Source organism: Thermobia domestica, chromosome 14 (genome assembly GCF_964235325.1).
Source record: "Thermobia domestica chromosome 14, izTheDome1.hap1.1, whole genome shotgun sequence".
Taxonomy (NCBI): Eukaryota; Metazoa; Arthropoda; class Insecta; order Zygentoma; family Lepismatidae; genus Thermobia; species Thermobia domestica.
Window position 1 is genome coordinate 71,350,036 of NC_137467.1, and position 24,050 is coordinate 71,374,085.

At 36.9% G+C, this 24,050-nt stretch overlaps 1 protein-coding gene across 1 annotated transcript in view; it reads left to right on the forward strand.

Annotated features, from left to right (window-relative positions):
• The first annotated feature begins 2,471 nt into the window (after window positions 1–2,471).
• Window positions 2,472–24,050, forward strand: part of LOC145669715 (ras-related and estrogen-regulated growth inhibitor) — a 342,459-nt gene continuing 320,880 nt past the window's right edge. Inside the window, exon 1 of the mRNA XM_081738029.1 lies at window positions 2,472–2,791. The gene's annotated coding sequence lies outside the window, so the exon portion shown is untranslated. The remainder of the gene's footprint in view (window positions 2,792–24,050) is intronic.

Below are 24,050 nucleotides of genomic sequence, written 5' to 3' on the forward strand. Positions count from 1 at the left end.
GCAGCCACAATTTATCCTTATAGTACCGATATATTTTACTTTCTCACAGCACAGGCCTTTATGACAATGTTCATAAAATATTTAACTAAAAGTAAATCAAACATCGAGACTTCTCTGAAAACATACAGGCTAATATGACCTGCCATTGATATACACCCACATAAATCTTGGAAAGTCTGCGCCATTGCTTTCAACGTACTTAATGTTTTTAATTGGACATCGGCCACTCTGTCGTTCATCGCTTTGCAGAATGGCATTTTCTTCACAAGTGGTGAGAAGACAAGACTTCTTATCACCTCCGCCTCAGGTTTTGGCCAACACTCATTCACATTGCTTGCTTGAACAAAGCATCTTTGCTTAGGGATGTCATGACACTCGCCTCTGAAAAACAAGAAGTGAGGTACCAAGGAAGCTAGATAGGTTTTATCATACTGTAGAGAAAATAACAAGAGATTAGCAATAATAACAAATAACTTGTTATTTTCTCTGTGGTTTTATTGCGCTTGCCTGGAATCAGGAGTTGGAGCTCGTAGTTATTAGAAGGCGATTTTCAGAAAAAAAAAATGGTGGAAATATTGAATATTTGAATGAAAGGAACTTCGTAAAAATCATCAATGATCAAAATTTTTAATTGTGCCAAATTACACACAAAATGCACACACATTGGCATTACACACAAAATGCACAAACAGGCCAAAATTGCACACATTTTGTGCAATTACACACACATTGGCAACGCTAAAGATATAATAAGTGAGGAAGCCATAAGTGGTCGGTGTATTTTTTTTCTGAAAAATGAATGATAAATATTAAGGAAATACAAAGTTAAAAGTAACAAAAATAGTTTAATTTATTGAAATGACGATCGTGATAAGATTTGGTGATTATTATGTTAATTTTAATCGAACTGACAATATTTAATTATGTGTTACAAACTACAATCTTCTCCATTTCCCCTCTATATTTACTGTACATATAAATTACGTAATATGCTCTAGAATCTAGGAAATGTATACGTGGTAAAATAGGGAGCTGCATTTTCGGTCCTAGCATACCAGAAAAATCACACACTATTTTATATTTCATCTAAGTTCTTCAAAATGTTCCAGATGGCATAACTGAATACACGTCCTCAGTTGTCAATGATGAGAACTATTCCCACATTTTAGACGTTCGTAATATTTCATTTGATCAGGTTCTGCAAAATTGGGGGACATTATGAAATTAGGAATACTTTCGATAAAATTTTGTGTCACTCCTTTTACCTTGCTGGGGCACATCGGTTGCGAAACACTGCAATATTGCAATCAAAAGTTATAAATTGACTACTTCCGTTTTTAGTTTTGCAGTTTAGAAATCTATCATAGTTTCACACTGGGAAAGACTTGTTAAATTTTTAAAAAATCAAACTATTTAACATTTATAGAAATAATACCGGTACGTGGGTCAGTCAGAAAGTTAGTTGCACTCCTTCGTAAATATTTTCGGTCAGAAGCTATTTTGATGAAACTGTGTGGCATCACTGCAGACATGTAGCTGTATCGTATGACGTCCTGGCTTTCACGAGGAAAGTGGAGGTGTTCTGATACAGTCGTAAACATGTTTCGGCAGCTGCAAGTGGCGTCCAAATTGGAAATGTGTGCAGTGATTCGTTTTTTGTGGGCAAACGGTGTAAATACACTGAAATCTGTCTGCATTTGCTTGAAGTGTATGGCGGAAAATGCAATCTCACGTCAAGCTATCGCGAAGTGGTGCAATATGTATGAGAACTGACGTACAGATATTGGCGATGCTGAGCGCGACCATCGACTGCAGGAAGTGTGTGATCACCCTCGTTATAGTCCAGAACATTCAGCGTGTGACCTCCCTGTATTTGGTCCCATGAAAGAGGAACTTTCAAAGCAACGATACTACTCGGATGACAAGGTGAAACTGCAGCTCAAGAATGGTTTCCAGGCACTGGACGGGATTTCTTTCCAGAATTCATAGAAAAAAACTTGTACCACTCCTCGACAAAAGCTTAAATAACGGAAATAATTACGTTGGAAAGTAATTGTGAATGGAACTTTACGATACAAATAAAGTTATTATTAAATTTCTACCCTGTTTTCTTTTCTTAAGCAATGCACCTAACTTTTTGACTGACCCTCGTAGATTAAGTTTGGATAATTCACATTTTTCTTTTCGAAGATGATACAAGCGCTAGAAGAGTCAATTCAAAATGAAGTTTTAATTAATATATGAAACGAGAATCTTACAGAAGCTCTGAAGAGATTGTCAGCGCAATTCTTTCCTCGTGTTCTCTAGCAACTAGAATATGAAACTTAGAACGGAAGTAGCTGTTCCTTTGAGGAGAAACTTTCTGGTTAAGAAGTCCTGAAGCTCGGGGAAATGAAAGAAAAAAAATTCTCAGTTTTGTTCCCCTTTCTTTGTGTAATCAACGCATGAACAAAGTTATAAAGTTGGTCTGTATACGAAGCGACAAAGAGAGATGTAATGCAACGTACGTAAAGCGCACCTTCGTGGCAAACGCATGCGTCCAAATGCCTCCCGCAAAAGAGAAATCACACAAGCAAAGCAACCGATTCCATTCAACAACGGAACACAAACAAAACTCGTCAACGGACAACAGCTGTGACCACGGTGTGTTTCCGAGAAGTCGTCAAATTACGTTAAAACTGGGACCCAAGTACAATTCTTTTCGTGTAATTGCGTTTGCGTCATGTCATCGCCAGCACACCAAGCAAATAGAGAGAGAACGGCTTCATAACATCCTGCCGTAATTTCTTTGGTAAGTTAAATACTTGTCTACCTCTTTATAATGATAATAATTACAAATTTTCTTTTTTTATGTTTTTTTAAAATATTTTATTCAATTTTACAGGAATATGATTAAAACTGTCAAACGTAAGACGTTACGGTAAATTTTGAAATGAATATTGGGGCTAATAATATATTCGTGTATAATACAACTATTAATATTAAAACAATTTACGAATATTATTAGCATTCAACGAGGAAAAAAATATCCAAAAACAAATCTACATAAATTGATAGAGGGGCGGTGATGGCTCAATGGTAGAGCGTTCACCTCTCGTGCGTGGAGTCAATGCTTCGATTCCCGCTCACGTCAAGTAAACTTTGTGGTGGGCAAACACCGTGTTCGTAGGTTTTCTCGGGGTTCTCCCGTTTTCTTCCACTTTCTTCATTCCACCATTTCATTCATTTCTCAGCATCGCCGTCTCCTTTAACGTAGCCGGCATAATCGTGAGACGTAAAACTAGAAGATTTCATTTCAAATCGACAGATCGCATTGAGAAGGGGAAAATATGGGTCTATATGCAATCTTGTGCGTAGTTTTAGAAGTACATGGAGAGAAATGAGAGTTTTTAAAACCTAAAAACAGAAGCTGTATGATAACTCACCACATACTGTATTAAGATTAAAGTGATCCTGAAATACACACTAATGAAACTTTTCATTATGAGTCTATAGTAAGGCAATAATACATAGTATCAGGTGGGGATACTCAGTCGAAAAAGTATGGAAACTTTCTCAGACCAGCCATCCTGACTGAAGTTTTCTTGATTCGCACTAGTGAAATGCCGAGATGGTACCTAATATACAGGTCCCAGGCCGCTTTCTTCCTTCTCCAACCCTTTCTTCCTTTTCTTTTCTCGAATAATATCGCCGAGGAACGTCATCCCTCATATACTTGACGGGCTAACATGGTCATAAATGCCTAAATTCCAGAAATTTAGTTCCTAATTCTAACACAAAGTATTTCTAATGAGATATAGCTCAAAACTATGATTAATTCTTTGTTTTGTTTAACTATGATATTCAAAGATAACAATACATAGGCTAGTATATGATATTTGAATCGATAAATCGCATCAATCTGAATAAAACGACATACTTGAGAACCCCGAGAAAACCCATGCACACGGTGTTTGTCCACTACAAAGCTCACTTGGTGCGAGTTGGGATCGAACCAAGTACCCCATATGTCAGAGGCCAACGCTCTACCACTGAGTCACCGAGACTCCTCAGTAGTATATGTGTGTCTAGGAATTCTCATATTTAATTTTCGAGGAAATCAACATAAAACCAGAGCTCTCTTAGCGTACGCGCCTTGGACGTGAGAGATCCGCTTTTGATTCACGGCAGGAGTTTATGTGGTTCGGGTCCCGTGATAAGCTGTAGGTTTGTGTCTCATGAAGCCTCCCTTCTGAAAGGGACACTAAATCCAAAATCAATCAAGCGAGAAAATCTTTAAAAAAAAAGTTTCATAGCACTGAAGAGTAATGCTAACCTGATTCCCGGTTAAAAGAAGTTACCATGGCCCCGAGTTTTTCAACTTTTTGGGTTTAAAATGTAGATTTCGATTAGCTGTGTCCAATGGCACTACTTTTGATTACTGGAATCGACCGCTTCAAGGTCAAATTAAAGTTCAAAAATAAAATGTGAGACAGTTTGGGTAATGCAGACCAGTGACGAAATGGGTATCATTCTATTCGTTTCCACATGTACCTGAATAATTGATATGCCATTTTCGGGAAAGTTCAATTTTAATCCTAAGCGCCAAGATCCAAAATTCCAGATTGTTAATTTTCGGATTGAAAGTAGAATTTTCGGGAAAATGTCATAACAATTATTCATATACGTGTGAATACGAATCGAATGACACCCATTTCATCCCAGTCGGTCACTAGTCCACATTGCCCAAATTGACCCACCTTTTATTTTTGACCCTTAATTTGACCTTAAAGAGGTCGATTCCAGAAATGGAAAGTGGTGCCATTGAACACAATTAATCGATATCTACATTTTAAACCCCCCAAAACCTGAAACGGGGCCATGGTAACTTTTTAACCCTGATTTTCTTTGCCAATCTAATGCAGCTCATAGTTATTACTCTGCTTTAATGGGTTATTTATTTATATTTTGTGTATGAAAAAACACTATTCAGTATATATTGTTATCTCCTATTGTAGTTTGATTTCTACCAGCATTGACACACATACTACTAACAGCAGTGACGACGCTAGCTCTAATTTCTTGGGATCAAAGCGGAGGGATATAACTGTTTGTTTGTATACTGAAAATAGTTCTATAGTATTTTTTACATTACTTGACCTACATTAAAATACAACTTGACTGAAAGGGGGGCAGTCACGGGAGACAATGTATCTATCTTCGTCATTGTCTAACAATGGCGCACACAATCTTAACAGCAGAACACACAGTCAAGGGCACTCATCAGGGGGAGCAAGGTGGGGCGCTCCCCCCCGCCCCTAAGAGAAAATCGTACTTGGGAATATCGAAAGCCCAATAGAATTTTTACATTAGTTATAGGAAAATTTGAAACCTTGCTTATATTTGCCCCCCTTGGAAATCACAACATGGGCGCTCTTGCACACAGTGCCTGTAAAAGTTAACAAAATATTAAACTTTTAGAACGCAGTTGTTTTAGGTGGTATAGTGGTAAAGCATTTGCGCAATCAGAAATTTTTATTGGGAGGGGTCGAAAGTTTGAGGGGTTCCAAAACTAACAGGACATTAGGCTCTATGTCTGTTGACCGTTGGATCAGTGTTAGTCTGCACCCGAAAAGACAAGAAGTAATTGTTAAATACGATCACCTATATTATCAGATGAAAAACTATAGAACTACCTTGCTTTTATAAGATGATGCAAAAATTAAATTTTTAGGCTACATAATCATTTTTTCTTTAAAACGAGTATAGTTTCATCAACGAAGTGTACAAATATAGTCCAATTACGAAAGGGCCGCAATGGCTCAGTGGTAGAGCGTTCACCTCTGGTGCATGAGGCCCTGGGTTAGATTCCAACTCGCGCCAAGTGAACTTTGTGGTGGACAACCAGCATGTGCGTGGGTTTTCTCGCGATTCTCGCAATTCTCGTTTCCTCTCACTTTCTTTATTCCACCATTTCTTTCATTTCTTATCATCATCGTTTCCTGTAGCCTGATTGGCCTAACCGTTGACGTAAAATTTAAAGATTTCATTTTCATTTCATTTTCATTTCATTTTTCAATGCCGCGCTTACAAAAGCTCTCCACTGACTTCTGTCCTTAGCCAACTGGATCCAGTTTCTACTTTGTATTCCTATTTCTGCTAGATCCATCTTAATATTGTCTTCCCATCTGCACTTAGGTCTTCCCAATGGTCGTTTTCCAATTGGATTTCGAGTTAAAACTTTGGAAGCGTTTCTATTTTCTTCTATTCTGGCTACATGAGCTTCCCACCTGAGCCTCCTAGATTTGATGACCATAACAATGTTTGGTAAACGTTATAAATCATGCAATTCCTCGTTATGAAGTTACCGCCACTCCCTATTTCCATTCCTCTTGGGTCCGAATTGGTGGGCACAAAAACCGGTTTTTCGATTTTTAGAAAAACTGAGACCGGTTTTTGAAAATTTTCGGTTTTCTCTAAAACCGGTTCGGCTTTTTACTGGATCCGGTTTAGGTTTTCTTCAAAACCGGTTCCGTTTTTTTTCCAAAATTTGTTCTATTTCTGACTAGAATAGTGTTTCGTTGTTCTCTGGAAACCGAATCCGTTTCCACAGCAATAGTTTTATATGTTTTCTAAAGGTTTTCACCGAAACCGGATTTGGAGAAAACCGTAACCGATTTCGGTAAAAAAACGAACCGGTTTTAGAAGAAAATTGAAACCGGTTTCGGTGAAAAACCGAATCGGTTTTTGAAGAAAACCGAATCCGGTTTCGGTGGAAAACCGGACCGGTTTTGGAGAAAAACGAAATATCGGTTTTTCGTGTTTCGGTTTTTTAGAAACCGGTTTCCGGTCTTTATAAAAACCGGTTTTGCACATCCTTAGTCCGAATATTCGTCTGTGGGATTTTAGTTTCAAACACTTTCAGACTGCGTTCTTCCCACAAAGTAAGCGATCATGTTTTACAACCATATAGCACAAGAAATATACCTTTAAAGTATTATTAACTTTACACTTTAATTTTTGTTTAACTAAAAAATCTTGTCCAAACGTAAGATATAAATATGATTGATAGACCAGATCGAGCTGAACATGCTTGAGGGTAAATTTCTGGAAGTAATTTGTTGAGAAAATAGAGGCAGGAAACGTCTTTTATGGCGCTAAAATATATATAGGCTATGTCATTCGTTGTCAGTAATAATGATAATAATAATCATTGGTATTCTGTTATTCTTGACAGGTCACTTGTCGCCACTTAGAAGCTTCCATGGTCTTCCGCTAACCTGTTCGTCTTCACGTACGATTTCTCTGTTTTAATATTATCCATCAATTATACTTTCCTTCGCCCCTTCTTTCTCTCTCTCTTACGTGCCACCATACCTTCTAGCACAGTGGTGTCCAATTATAATGAGCCTGAAGGCCATAACCATCTTTGCTAGTAAGGTGGAGGGTCACAGCTGTTGCTGTTAATAATAATAATAATAATAATAACAATTATTATTATTATTATTATTATTATTATTATTATTATTATTATTATTATTATTATTATTATTATTATTACAAAAGAAAAATATAAAAATGTATTTGAAATATTACGTACATATTACATTTATATTACCTCAAATGAGGGTGATTAGGAATATCTACAAGGGCTGGAATATGTACACTCATGTCCAAAATGATTGTCGCATATATATAATTGTCTTCTTGTAAGAATATAATTTGATAATGATTTTGCAGGGTACCGTTAATACTGATAGTATGTGTATAATCGGGAAATGTATATTTGTGGAAAATGCCGTAGGAAAAGAATTATAAATACGAAAATTAGAATGAGTAAAACAAAATATTGCTAGATGGACAAGAAAGTTTTATTTTCGTTTTATTGTTCTTATTTACTGCTCTTTTGACTTGAAATTTGTCACATACATCTCTTTGTCTGTTATACACATACTAACATTATAAGTGGGGGCGCTGTGGCTCAGTGGTAGAGCGTTCACATTTGGTGCTTGGGGTCCCGGGTTCGATCCCAGCCCTCGCCAAGTGAACCTCCTGGTGGACAAACACCGTGCTCGTGGGTTTTCTCGGAGTTCTCCCGTTTCCTCCCACTTTCTTCATTCCACCATTTCACTCATCTCTCATCATCACCGTCTCTTTTAGCCTAACCGGCATAACCGTGGGACGTAAAACTCAAAGATTTCATTTCATTTTCACTAACATTATAAGGAATACCGTGCGAATTCGTTATCAAATTATATTCCTGCAACAACATATTTATAGACATGCGACAATAATTTTAGACATGAGTGTACAAGTATTTCTGTTGTTGCGAGCCGCAGAAGTTATAAAAGAGGAGAATCTCCAAGGTAGTTTTTGAAGCGATTCTTCGCAATTTTCATGGTGAAAAATGCATTTTCACACAAATGAGTACTGCCAAATATTGAAAGTATTTTCCGATAAAACTCACAAAAGTTAGGAAAACATTCGTTAGAAAGTAGCCTGAAAAATCTACTTCTTTCTCTGTCCTTCACTGAAAGATAGGATCAGCTTGAAAGTCATAAAGTTCGAGCTGCTAGTTTGGGTGGCAATAGATTTGTAAATAATACAATGCCGTTTTTTTTTTTTTTTTTTTTTTTTTAGTTTGTCAAAATCTGAGAATCTTGCAGTAAATTCATTCATAATACTCTCAGGGCCGGATTTCCCAATAGGCCCGGTAGGCCCGGGCCTATGGGCGCAAGCTCCCAGGGGGCGCACGGCCGAAAGAAAAAAAATTAAAAAAATATCTAGAAATAAAAAATAAATAGCCATAACTTAACATATTTTTTGAATTGATTTAAAAAATCAGGCTAGTAAAGCATTCTGATTTTGAAGTTCATTGGAACAAATAATTGTTGGTAAAGTTCACCAATCTTTTGTTAATACATTAACGGTATTTTGTTAAGCCCAGAACCAAGTAAATTCCTCAAAAAACTTGCAATGATAAAATTGCATCGTGGAGTGGTGTTTAAGCAATTAACATATAGATCTGATATAATTTTTTAATAAAGGTTTTTAGGAAAGTAACTTTAACCAGACTAGGGGGCGGAAAAAATTATTGGGCCTAGGGGCGCCAAAATGCTAAATCCGGCCCTGAATACTCTCGATGTTTCTACAGAACTCAGAAAAAATCAAATGCTTCCATTTCAAAATCTAACGTCATACGACTGAAACTTGGAAAGTGTGCTAAATTATTTATCTTCTAGGCAGAGTTTGGTGAAGAAAAGGTCTGCTTTACAAAGCAAGATCAGATGTATTGGTTTGGTTTAGTTTATTGAAATAATCGTGCCTCTCCACAACGATGCCTTGCCTGTAATGTCCACCGACTCTAGAGTTGCTGTGGATGCCCGCGCCTTTTTCTTGTACAGGAGCGCTAAATGGATGCCTTATTTCGAAAGAGAGTGAAAACATTAAAAGAATAAATAAATATAAATGAAAATATTATCAGTAATAAAAATCGTAAATCGTGAGAACTTTGTGGGACGGAGAAAATGGTTTGGCGGGCCGCCATATGGACAGCTCTTGTTCTAGCATGTCCTTCGTGATATAATTGATACGCATTTTACTTGGATGGAAGAAATAAAGTACATACATACTGCATATGTAGCAAAATGCACTGTTAACTGCCTACTTCGTTGTTTGTCTTTTCCTAAACACGGTGACACAATACTGCTTGTAAATCAGATAATGTCACACGTAATAGTACTTCTTAAGGTCAGAAAGGAACTAAAGTGGCTCGGATTTCACGTTAAACTGTAGGTCGACGTCTCACATAGCCTCGCTGCTGAACGGGACACTAAACTGAAATGAAAGCGATCAAACACTGCTTTAGTGTTACGTTATTCATAGTTTAAAAACTATGAAGTGATAAAGTAATTCTGTGAACAAAATGAATAGCATTTATCAACGTTTAAAGATAAATAAACAATTACAAAATACTGTATACTCCACGCTTCATAGAACTCTTGTTACGCGGAAGGATTCTAACAACCTCTACATGAAATTACGAAAAAAAAAAGAAAAGAAAAGAAAATATCACGACGAATTTTCTATATAAATTAACAAAACAAAGGAACTTTCGAAATGAGTTCAAGAAAGCTTTCGATAACTGAAACAAAATTAGGAAGAATTATTTGAGAATCAACATAGGTTCGACACGATAAAACTTTATTTCTCGTGTGGTGGGAAATACTAGATGTAATCACAACCTTAGTGAAAAATGAAATGAAATCTTTAAGTTTTACGTCCCACGGTTATAAAGGTTAGGCTAAAGGAGACGGTGATGATGAGAGATATAAGAAAGTGGGAGGAAACGGGAGAACTCCGAGAAAACCTAAGATCACGGTGTTTGTCCAACACAAAGTCCACACGGCGCGAGCTGGGATCGAACCAGGGACCCCAAGCACTGGAGGTGAACACTCTACCACTGAGCCACCGCGCCCCCCACAACCTTAGTGGTTGCAGTATGAAAGCTGAACTCAAAATAGGAAAATAAAAGAAATGGGTTTCGTTACACAGTGCGAAACTGCAGTAGACTTCTAAAGTATGGGAATTCAACACTCAAACTTGAAATAGTACATCTTATAACTACTGGCTGCAACAGAAGCATAAGATCAAAGATAAAACCTGCTCCTTAGATGATGAATACACACCTAAAAGCTATTACTAGCTGTCTCTTACTGTTTTTTTTTATATGAAAATAAGTACTGAAACCGGAAGTACTACTAAAAATAAACCAGTTTCTGTTTTGCTTTTTTTTTTTTTTTGGCGATATGCTCTTTCCGGACGCCGCATTGATTACGAAAAACCGCTTCTCTAAGTCTTTGTTTTTTCGTTTTTTCTCTTGAAAATTAATATTAAAACCGAAGGTACTAGTAAATTTCAATCATTTCCGGTTTTGGTATAGTACTGATCGTGGTAATTACATATTCTCTCTAGACGCTGAATCGATTGCAAAAAGCCACTTCTCACTGTTACAGTTTTTGTTCTATGGTGATAAACGTTAAAACCGGAAATGTTTTATTTCTACCGCTTGCGGTTTTAATATAGGGTCAACGGACAAGATAAAGCCTACTCCTGGGATATTGAATCGATGGAAAAAATACACTTCTCGATATTTTCTACTATACAAATCAGTCTATAGATTTTAGTCTATACAAATCAGCATTGAAACTGGAAGTAATAGTAAATTTTAACCACTTTCGGTTTTGGTAGTGTGTTGCAACTGCTCATGATATGTTGTCTTGAAACACTGCATCTTATTAAAAAAAAAAAAAAAAACACTTCTCTCTATGTGTTACCGCTTTCATTCTACGGCGAAAAACATTCAAACCGGAAATGGCGATCCAATCACTTTCCGTTTGAATGGAGGGTTACTAGAGCAGATGGGACCTATTATTGGAACGGAGAATCGTTTGCAGAAAAGCACCACTTCTCAATATAACTTACCGTTTTTTTTGCTCTCACCCTGTCGTTGACAGACAGACAGACAGACGGAAGGACGGACTAAGCCATTCTACAACATAAGACCTCCAACACTTATGCATAGCATGGTATGGAAGTCTGAAAAAGTGATAATCTACTTAGGCCTATATTGGAAAGTCCTCTCTTGCCAAAGCAGAACTTAAAATGACGGTACTCCACTAAAAACCGAATTACTAGATATATAACTTATAATTGTAACAAAGGGATACAATGTGAGACATAGCTGTTCTTCAAATACTGATTCCTGGCGGGAGCTCATGTGGTTCGGATTCCACGTTAATCAGTAGGTCCACGTCTCACATAGCCTCGCTGCTGAAAAGGACGCTAAACTAAAATCAACTCCACTCAAATACTGATTCCATGTTAGAAACAGTCTCATTATCTGTAACAATTACTACTATGTAAAAATCATTTTGAAGTCGGAAGTCTTACCACTTCCAGTTCCAGTAGAAGATTAGGAGCTGAGATAAAGTCTATATTTGAGATCCGTATGAAAAACAGTTTGTAGTCCCCTATTATCATATGTACTTATAAGATGCTCGATATCTCGATGATCTTTCTCTAATCCCTGACGACAGACGAACGAAAACGTACAGCAAGACTTCTGATATTTATTCATAGCATAGCTTGGAAATCTAAACAGCTAGTTGGGAATAAAGCACATAATTTTCAAATTAATTCCGAAAATGCTTAAATAGGTGTGCACTCTCAAAAAAAAAATTTTTTTTGTTGTTGTTGATTAAAATAATAAAGCACTTACATACAAAACGAAGGTTAAGTGATACAACTATTAGAAAGGATTTGTTTTGTACCTTATAATATTCTATAGTTGGCTAAAATTCATAGACTATTAATCTGATGCTTTTCCTAAGTTATGTGCATAATTGAATGAATATATGTAATTCTCTTATGTGTGTCCCACGATGTTGTGACCAAATATTCGATTATTTTAGCATATTATTAAAGAATATATCACTTGAAAAGTAAAGAACTGATGGAAGTCGAATAAAATATAAACTCTTCTTTGACCACGCCCACACCTTGGGGGTCGTATTTCACAAAATCCCGCTTTATTCACATCCTATGAGTTCGTGGACAAAATTTCTACCAAAAAAAAAAAAAAAACCTCTTTTACGCTATACGATTTCGGAGAACTGGTCGATCGATGGTGTGAAAAATCCAGTGTCTTTATAAGCGTATCCATGGCATGGTAAAGAAGTGAATTATCTATGATACATGGTTGGCAGAAAGAAGCAACGAATGAATAGAGTTTACTTGTGTTACCGTGGACAGTACTTTGCATCTCTTGTCTCTGCGTTCTCTGCATTTAATTTGTTAAAGTGAATGATATAAAAGCAAAACATATCCTTACACCAAAGTTAATACATTTAATATCCAGCGATTCAAAAATTAATATATACTGTATATATGCTCTTCCTTCTTCAGTGCAATACTATCAGAATACGTTCTAAGTGAACTAGATATTTCTATTATATAGGGTGTTTCAAAACAACACCGACAACGTTTGGGAGGTGATTCTTCACACCAAGATAAGACAAAAAGTATAGACCAACTTCGGTGCACAAATGCTTCCTTTCGGAGTTATAGGCTACCGAAAACTGTAAAAATGAACTTTAAAGGTCCATAGCTCCAAACCTATGGGACCTATCGTAGTCGGGAACTACTTAGGAACTACTACGTGCTCTATCCAAATATCAATGTTTCAGAATCCTGTGGTACTTCTGCAACCAATTTTACAGAGGTAGTTGGTGAGTACTTCAAGTTATATGCCCGTAGCTAAACTCCCTCTACAAAAGTTGTTGCCTGAGTACCTTAGGATTCTGAAACATGTATTTTTGGATAGCGTACATATTAGTTCCTAAGTGAAGTTTTGACCCGACTACGGTAAGTCCCATAGCATTGGAGCTATGAGCCTTTAAAGTTCGTTGTTTCATGTTTTCGGGAGCCTATAACTCCGAAAGGAAGCATTTGTGCACCCAGGTTGGTTTATACTTTTTGTTTTATCTTGGTGCCAGGAATCACCTCCCAAACGTTGTCGGTGTTGTTTTGAAACACCCTGTATATAGAAAGAAGCACATATTTACTCACAGGCCACAGGTGCTCGGACCTAGAGACTGCAAATGCCCATGGGCGGTATATCAAAAATAGAGATTGAGGTATGGTATTCCGAAAGAAAGTGGATATCCACGACAGAAATGTTAGATTCTCACTCATTTTGCCCTCATATGAGGGCAGTCCTCAGGCATTTTGCCCTCACATGAGGGCAGTCCTCACTCTTAATTCGGCACATAGTGGCGAAGACGAGTGAATGTCAAGATTAACTGAGGATTAAGAAAAATGCTTGTCACTGAAATAATCTCTCAAAGGATATTTGTTTTGAAAATGCTTGAAATGGCACTTTTCGTGTGAACTTCAAATAGGCCAACAAGATGGTTTGCAAGAATGGCTCCACAACTGAAATCCAAGGAATATCTATATTGAAGACAATGTTGGTATTATAGCGCGACTACTTTTTTTTTTTTTTTTTTTTTTTTTTTTTTTTTTTTTTTTTTTTTTTTACGATGTTACTTGCGTTAGAAAAGACATAGGTCATTTCTTATTGGTTTCCAGCGTAATCCATGCATTTGATTCTGTACGCTCCGTTACATTCCTGGTGCCTCAATATAAACGGACGACGCCATATCGTTTAAATCTGTATATATGACGAACAAGTAAGGGCGATGGACAGTGGCGTATTTAGGGGGGTGGCTTCCGGGCTTAAGCCCTCCCCGAAATCTTACTTAGTATAGTAAAGTAAATGAAATATCTTGCAGAATTTTCACATTTCCAGGCAAAGCCCCCACCGAAAGTTAGCAAAGCCCCTCCCGAAACAAAATCGTAAATACGCCACTGGCGATGGGTTAAAAAAAATCTTCAACTCAAGGGAAAGTGAAACATTTTTCAGGTAACCTAAGGATGAGAAACACTCAAATGTGGACCTGACTAAGTATATATTCAGTAGTCGAAAAGAAACACGTTTATAAGTAAAGTTTCGTGCTTTCCCTCGGCTTTGCCGCCCTCTTTGTCCTGAATATTCGAATGGCATTTGTATTATCTGACTATTAAACGTCCCTATATATCAAATTTCGTAACTGTTGTGTCAAATACTTCAAAAGAAGCACGTGATATTAAAGACATTTTCAGTATCCTCTGTTCATGAAGGAATTTACAAAAAAAAAAAAAAAAAAAAAAAAGACATTTTGAAAACTCGTCCAAGACACACACAATTAAATTAATTTTTAAAACATCGTAATCTCATTAATGTTTCCCACGTGATGAAACGAAAAATACGGTTTTCTCGTCTCATCTCGTAAATTTTGTAGAAGTTTCGTCGATTCTCGGAAAGGTTTTCTTGTCTTGTTTTGTAAAGATGTACAAAATTTATGCCCTCTTTTTTTTTCCCGTTCTAAGTTCTGTTCTTAGCCAACTGGATTCATTTACTACTTTGTAATCCTATTTCTGGAAGATTCATCATAATATTGTCCTTCCATCTGCGCCTAGGTCATTTTCCGATTGAATTTCCAGTTAAAAGTTTGAAAGCGTTCCTACTTTTCTCCATTCAACCTGCCCACCTGAATCTCCTAGATTTGATTACCCTAACAATGCTTCGTAAACGGTATAAATTATGCAGCTTCTTAAATTATACAGCTTCTCGTTATGAAGTTTCCGCCATTCCCCATTCCCCTTCCTCTTAGGTCCAAATGTTCGTATGAGAATTTTATTTTAAGATACTTTGAATCTGCGATCTTCCCTCAGAGTAAGCGCCTGTGTTTCGCAACCATACAGCACAACACGCATGATTACCGTTTTATGTATTTTAAGCTTCAAGTACCTCGACAGAATTCGCGACGACAAAAGATTTTGAACTAGATAACAACACGAATTTCCTGCTTTCATTTGAGATTTAGTAGAATTTCATGTTCTAGCTACCAACACTATAATCAAGTTCTATTGAAATTTACGAAACCACTACGAAAGAATATTCTTTCACACAAAACAGTAAATGAACAAAATTAGTGCATCTGTGCCAAAGTAATGTGTGATTATGCACACGATTATGGTAAGAATATTCTCAGCCGTTTGAGTTTCATGATCTAGCTCGGAAAACTGTTGTTAGATCCTCGTGAAGTTTATCAGGAACCACCGGGAAAGAATACTCTCTGAAACAAACAAACAAACAAACAAATAACCATCAAAATCGATGCACCTACTATATGTTGAAGTTATGCGTGAATATACATATATTAAAGTTGGTTAATTGTGATTTGCATACTGCATCTGCTGAAATGTTCAATGGTTTAGCTCCAAAGACTCGCTTTACACCCTGATTATATAAGAGCATCGGGAAAATAACGTCTCGTTCAAAAACAAACCTATAAGGAAGTTATGAGTTAATTATGTAAACGAGGAGCAGTCAAAAAGTGTAGCAGTAGGGTACTGAACAGAGGAGTGTGTGGTGGTCATTTGGCACAATGTCACATACACACGCACACACACACACACACACACACACACACATATATATATATATATATATATATATATATATATATATATATATATATATATATATATATATACGTGTGTGTGTGTATGCATGTATGTATGTATATATATACATGAGTCGAATTCACAGCTTCCTTCTTTTGTTAAGTCGGTTATAAAGGCAACCAAGAAAGTTCTGTCGATTTTTGTGGAGGTCTGGGTTTATTTGGCCTTTACACCGTGAGTTGAATGCGAATGGAGATAAGGCGAAGGTCAGTTGTTGGTGTGGGTATATCCAACATACTACTTGGTTGTGGCAGTTACACCGTGAACTTGCGTAAGGACAGAGTGAACACAGGACCTCCACAAAGCGTCATAAGGGCGTGTATGTTGTACGAGTTCAAATTGGGGTCAAACGCAACTGCAGTGAGGCGGAAGATATGCCAGGCCTTTGGTGAGAGTGTCGTGAGTACACGGATAGTGTAGCGGTGTCTTAACAAGTTTAAGGACGGTCACGAAAGACTCGAAGACGCCCCACGTGCCGGAAGACCAATACATGTACAAAATGAAGATCTTCAGGCAGCAATTGAAGCAAACAGTGGCCAGATATGTGAGGAGCTGGGACTACAATTCAGTGTGAGTGTAAAAACCATTCGGCAGCACTTCGATCAACTTGGATAGCACTACAAGTTAGGTCGATGGGTTCCACATGATTTGACTCCGTGCGAGAAGGCAACGCGAGCAGACATCTGTGTTTCTTTGCTTTCTCGTCCGAGGAAGGAGCCATTTCTGGACAGGGTGTTGACATGTGATGAGAAGTGGGTCCAGTACGCAGCACCATGGCGCCGTCATCATTGGTTAGCATCCCATGTACCGTTCCAAAACCAGCACTGTACCAGATGAAGGGCTTCTTGTGTGTTCGGTGGACTGCTCGTGGCATCGTGCATCGGAACTGGTACCAGCTGGTCAGAGCATCAATGCAACTGTGTACTGTCAGTTGAGCCGTGTTCAAGAAAGAACTCTGGAGCCAGCACTCTGCATCGCAAATGGGTCCTCCTGTTACAGGACAACCCTAAGCCCCACATGGCTATTATAACCCAGGAAACCACTCTGTCTTGAATAGAGATGCAAGGGCTCGGAAAAAAACCGGCTTTTTTGAAAAAAAAACTCGGTTTTTTCTGCTTTGCTTTTTTGCTTCGGAAATTTTGGGCTTTTTTCAAAATACTGCTTTAAATTGATAAAACAGGATTTGTATCGCTTCTCTATAACACAAAAAATCATTTAATTAGTGGTTGATGCTGATAATAATATAAAACATCGAAAATAAACTATGAATTTCGAAAAAATATTTCAAACAATTTTTCTTCAACATATTTACATTATGAATTCCACAGGATTAACCAATGTATATAATAAGAATTTTTTAACCTCCTATATACAAAAGTAAGCAGAGCTGGCAAGAACCGTGGTTGTTTCTGAAAATGCCAAAAACCCCTTTTTGGGGGGATGTTTAAACCAGGCTTTTTTGACTTAGATTTTTTGCTTTATGTATTTATATTACATATTCACAGAAATAGCCTAAGTTTGTTTCGCCTTGATGTTATTATGCAACAGCGGGGTTATGCCGGAAGAATTCCCATAAGCTTAAAGAAGTGCGGTCAGTAAATTTCTTAAGTTGAGAATCTCCCGCCCTAGCCATTGGGAAAATCCCGTCATTACTTGAAATGTAAGACAATAACGGGAAAATCCTGTTATTGCTTTGCATGTAAAATTTAAAGGTCAACGTACCATAATCAGTACGCTAAAACTGAGGTATTAAATTACAAATTTAGTACCGGTACGTAGATATCATTGAAAGTCCAATCCAAGCTAATGTTGGAAGCTACGTAGGCAATCGATAAATTTGCCAATTTCTATCAATATATTTAAGCAATATTGGTTTCTTTATAAAACAACACGCATTTAGGCATGTAGAAATATACAATTTGGTTTGTTTCGTATATTTAGGCTTAACATCCTTACGAAACCGAGGTTATCAAGGAGAAGACTTTCGCTTAAACTGACATCCGAACCGCTACTTGGGTTACGCATGAAAGAAGGATTGTGGTTCGACCGAGAATTGAACATGGGACACCTTGATTAAAAGGTGAAAGGGAAATAAAACTGGAAAGGGAATTGCAGGTAGTTTGATATCTGGAAACGTTACCATGAAGTTCACACGATTCGCATTTTTCATTCTTTTTATTTTTGTGGTTTAAACCAGTTATTAAAAAAAAAAAAAGTTGGTTAAATCAGCCAACCCTAAAAGTAAACACTTCTTTTTAAAGAATACACAAATAACTAGCAAAATAGTATGTAGTATTTTTACTTCAAAATATTCCATACCCTCTTTTTGAAACAAAATACAATTAAAATAAAACATAAGAGAAATACTTAGATTTATATGATACACTTAAAGGCTGCACATCTAGAGCTTTTGGTTCTGTATATTCTTGAAATTCTACAGTTAAGTTTTATAGAACCACCATCACAGTTTACCCAATCCTCAAGTTTTCTGAATTTTTAACAAGAGGGATTCAACATATCATTACGGAACTCCCCTCCCCCCCCCAAAAAAAAGACTACGGAATATATTTAAGTTAAGCTAAATACAACTGCACAACAAACATGACTGAGTGATTAGCTTTTGCGCTTCTATCGGGACGTCCGGGATTCAACCAGCATTCGACCATTCTGACAAAGCTTTTCTTCATTCCATCTGTGAATGTAGAAATAGTGCGTGTACTGTGAGTTGGGCGACTTCCTTTTTTATTGTTTTTAAATCGTTATTATTACTAATTACCAGCAGTGACGGTTTTGCGAAGGTTAGAGGGGCGGTCTTTCGGACTGAAGCCCGTTCCCCAAAGTTACGGAATGTCTGCAACAAACGAAATATCTATTATTTATGCCTTTACTCATAAACTTTAAGCTCCCGTCAAATAAAAATTACGAATGTTTAAAAAGCTAAACATTAGTAAGAAACCCTTCCCACAATACTTTTCTAAATCCGCCACTGATTCTCAGTATAAAATGATTTTTAAAGTTGTATCCGGAAGATTATTGCTAAACATATAAACGAAAAGAAATATTAGTTATGCCTGTACTCATAAACTTCAAGCACTTCCCAAATAAAATTAGGACTTTTTAGGAAACGAAACAATCAGAAAAAACCCTCCTAAAGTACTTTTCTAAATCCGCTACTGATTATTTGTATAAATTGGTATTCAAGGTTGTGTCCGGAAAATTATTGCTAAATCACTTCACAGCTACAGTATAACAGAAATGTGGAAGTACGGTTTGACGGATATATTGAAAAACGTACGCTTTGACGGATAAATAGAAAAACGGGCAAGTTTAACTTTTGCGCTAGAAGCTAGAGTACTAAAAGCTCTTAGAAATGAAACACGGATGACAAACTAGAGAAGAAAAAAGATGTCGATAACTCAAAAGTTAAAATAAAGTTAAATAGCCTCTAAAATTACCCTCAAATACTACATTCTTCATGTTAGCTTTAATTCGTAAAACATATGCTCCATCCATCTTGATGGTGAATTTCAGAGCGAAATATCACATTCAGGTCATGGAATTTTTATCTAACTATAGAGTATACTATAAGAAAGCTATTTAGATAGAAAAATCATGAAGTTGAAAAAAGCCAAAATTTCCAAAATTCTCGTTTTTTTCCCAAAAAAGCCGGCTTTTTATGTAAAAAAAAAAACATCGATTCAAAAAAGCCGGCTTTTTTGCATCTCTAGTCTTGAATGGGAAACACTATTGCAACCATCATACTCCCCGGACATTGAACCGTCCGATTATCACCTGTTTTTTATTTCTTGGACAATCACCTTATAGGAAGCCAGTTCAAATCCCTAGTAGAGGTGAAAAATGCACTTAATAACTTCTTCTCTTATTGACCCACAAAGTTCTACCGCGATGGAATATATGGCCTTCCAGAACGTATCAGAAGGTAGTCGATGCTGATGAGAATTATTTCTAATCTTAAGGTCTAATCAGGTACGTCGTAAGTGTCATATCGATGTTCGAAAGTGATGGGTGAAAAAGCGACAGAACTTTCTTGGTTATCTTTATAAGAAACAATAAACTTACTTTTGAACGTGAGAAGAGTGAGGTAGCCCAAAGAAGAATCTGACTAATAGAAGTTTCCACTTGGAAAAAGTTTGAGAAATGTTGCTCTAAGATACGTAGGCTATATCTAATTATGCTAATAAAGGTTAATGAAAAGTTGTACCCAGAAGTTAACGCATAGAATTAAACAGATACGCTCAACACAAGCTGATAAGCGCTTTGAAGATCAAAGCAAATACTAAAGGTAGGTCTGATTCCAGGTAAAACAATTCTCTTTTTCCCTTCTCAGCCGATCAATATAAACTGCCAGTTAATAACGAAGACAGCAAATTACACACGAAGAAACAAGAAAGAAAGAAGTAAAACTGAGACAATAAATTTCATTGTTTGCCTGTGGCCAAACATACTGGGAAAACACTCTCTGACACGTGGGGAGTAGATCATGAAAGCAGTTCAGTCTAGTTTGTTCTGTTTTACAGTTACTGGTTGTGTGGAAGTGAACATTTTTAAAGCAAAATCTACGTTTTTCTTTCTTGATCTGATATGTATACCGTAAGAAATAAATAAATTCTAAGGCAGTATATTTGTATGTAAACTGTAATCAGCTCTACCAAAATTTTGGGATAGTCTAACATTACATCGAGGCAGGCCTGTAGGCAGCCCAAAAATGTAAGAGGGTCGGTAGAAATTAAGGGGACCCGATCCAACCATATTATAGTTCATTTACAAGCCTATCGTGAAAATTTTAGGGGGGAAAGTAAAAATTTAGGGGCCCGTCCCCTCGTGCCCCCCCGTGGATACGGCCTTGCATTTAGATTATGTGTTACGAAGGATACAATAGAAAGGATTTACATAATCAGAGGCGATTGAAGGATATTTGACCTTATCCCATACAACCATGAGAAAGAGGAGTCATTTATTGTCTGTTTTATGTCATCCTAGATTTGATTTCCAGCAGAGGCACTTTGGATAAAAGCGCGAGGATTGGTTAGGGTGGGGCCAGTAGAATATCTTAGGGATGGCCAATTCCGGAATTTTTGCTTTCCGGAATCCGGAAAGTAAAATCGCAAAAAAATCTGGAATTTCACAAAATTCCGGAATTTAGAAAATTTCTCAATTCAAAAAATTCCGAATTTCGAAAAAAAATCCGGATTTTGGAAAAAATCCGGAATTTGAATCAATTCCGAATTTTTCTGAATTCGGAAATTTTTTCCGAAATCGTGAAAGTGAAATTTCCATTAAAATTTTGACCAACCCTAGTATATCCCTATTGAACTCTACCCACTCAACCGTTTTAAGCTCTTTACATCTAGTGTTGTCCACGAGGTGATAAATTTCTTGTCGCGTCTCAAAAACGAGGTGATAGTTGATACAAGAAGTACTTTTATAAATTCGGGACGAGACGAAATAATTCACGAATCTCATACGTAATACTAGGTCGCTTAAGTCTTACAAGGGATGTATGCGAACCTTGACAGCTAGATATTTATGAAAATTGGTACCCTGACTAATTGTGGAACGCTAATCATCGTGGTGATAGTCACTCGGTGCGGAAATGCCTTGTTTACCCGCTAAATATAATACATATACCAAGCAGTGACCGGGTAACGCTGTGCCGAGTTATACTCCAAAATCGCCAGAAAAAGGCGGAAAATACAAAATGTGTGCAGAGAACCTGATATCTACGGAAGGGGGACACGTGACCAAGAACACGCCAGTACTGCAACACAAGCAGTGTTGCCATCCCGATATGAACTTACCGTTTTTCAAATAGAACGTATACCATTTTATGACATTAGAACAATTGGCATAAACCGTGAAAAAATAACCAAACGGTGACTTATCACTGTTGCCAAATAAGGAAGATATGCGGTTGTTAAGTTGAGAAATTTTGAGATCCGTACAGAGAAACTAGCAGATGCACAAATGGCCTGCAGAAGGAACAAATGTACAGTAGGGAATAAGCCACAGCATGCACAGCATCCAGTGCCTAACAGACTTCATATGGCATATCGAGTGTGTGGCTAGGACGAGAAATGTATGTATTTTGCCGTACTATCTATGACTTTTCTTTTGTAGGTATTGGTGTATTATGTTAAAATATTTTTCGCCTATACATTACTGGAACCCGAATGCAGTGTGTTGTATCTTCATCGTTGTCTCACATGCTAACGTTTCCTATACTCTCGACTGACATCTATTACAGATCATTAATCTTAGCGAATCGATTCTGACGTTTCTTCTTATCACACATTTGTTACATTTCGTGCCACAGCTTTTCTGTACTCTTTTAAGGCCCTACGACGTAGTTTCTGTGGATTGGAAGGCATGCAGGATTTTATGCAGTGTTTCAACACCAAGACAGTTCGTTTGATAGCTCTCGGGAACGGTTCGAGATATCGATTTCACACAAACGCCATTGGAATTGATACGCTACAAGAAGACTTGCTGTTCACATTTCCGCATTGTGTCACATGTTACTCTTTCTTTCTATGGTTACTCTCACATGTGCAGTTTTTGGGTGAATCCTGTATCAGGCCCGTTAGTCACTGGATGATGTGTATACTGTGGCTTATTCCCTATTGTACATTTGTTCCTCCTGCAGTCTCGTTGTTGTTGTACATTTGTTCGTTTCTCTGTACGAACCCCATTTCTCCACTTTATAGTTTCATGTTTCCCTTATTTGCGAAGACTGATAACTCGCCATTTGGTTATTTTCTTTCACGTTTTATACCAATTGTTTTAGCGTCATAAAATGGTATACGTTCTATTTGAAAAACGGAAAGTTTGTGTTGGGATGGCAACACTGCTTGTGTGACAGTACTACCGTGTTCTTGGTTACGTGTACCCTTCCCGTAGGTATCAGGCCACCTGCATATATTTTTCATTTTCCGCCTTTTCTGGCGTTTTTGAGTATAGTTCGGCACAGCCTCACCTTGTCTCTTCTTGGTATATGTTTCGTAACGGATAAACAAGGCATTTCGGCACCAAGTGACTATCACCACGATGATTAGCGATCCACAATTAGTCAGGATACCAATTTTCATAAATATCTAGCTGTCACTTTTCGCAGACGTCTCTTGTTAGACCTCGAACAGTTTGTGTTACATGATGGATAGTTTGGGCTTCAAGATTTTTAGACCCCAACACAGGATACCCTATGGAAGTTTACTATAGTCATAGTTATACATTTTTTGCTAAAATATCGAATTAATTAAATTATAGGTCAATATTAAAATTATAGGTCAACAATGAGGGACAGCTAATAATATTTCTCAACCGGTTCTATGATTAATATTTATCAACCGGATCTATGATTAGTATTTATCAATATGTTCTATGATTCAATATTTAACAACCGCTTCTATGATTAGTGTTTAACAACCGATTCTATGATTAGTGTTTAAAATCGGTTGTATTATTAGTATTTAAAACTAATTCTATTATTAATATTTAACAACTGGTTCTATGATTAATATTTATGAATCGGTTTTATGACTAGTGTTTAACAATTGGTTCTATCGTTGTTTAACAAATCGGTTCTGTTATTAGCATTTAACAGCCGGTTCTGCTATCAGTGTTTTGCAATTGGTTCTATCGTTAGTGTTTAACAACTGGTTCTGTTAGTGCTTAACAATCGGTTTTATGATTAGTTTGTAACAACCGGTTCTGTGATTAGTATTTATCAATCGGTTCTGTGATTAGTATTTATCAATCGGTTCTGTGATTAGTATTTATGAACCGGTTCTATGATTAGTATTTATCAACTGGTTCTATGATTAGTATTTATCAACCAGTTTTATGACTAGTGTTTAACAATTGGTTCTATGATAAGTGTTTAATAGCCGGTTCTTTTATTAGTGTTTAACAACCGGTTTTGT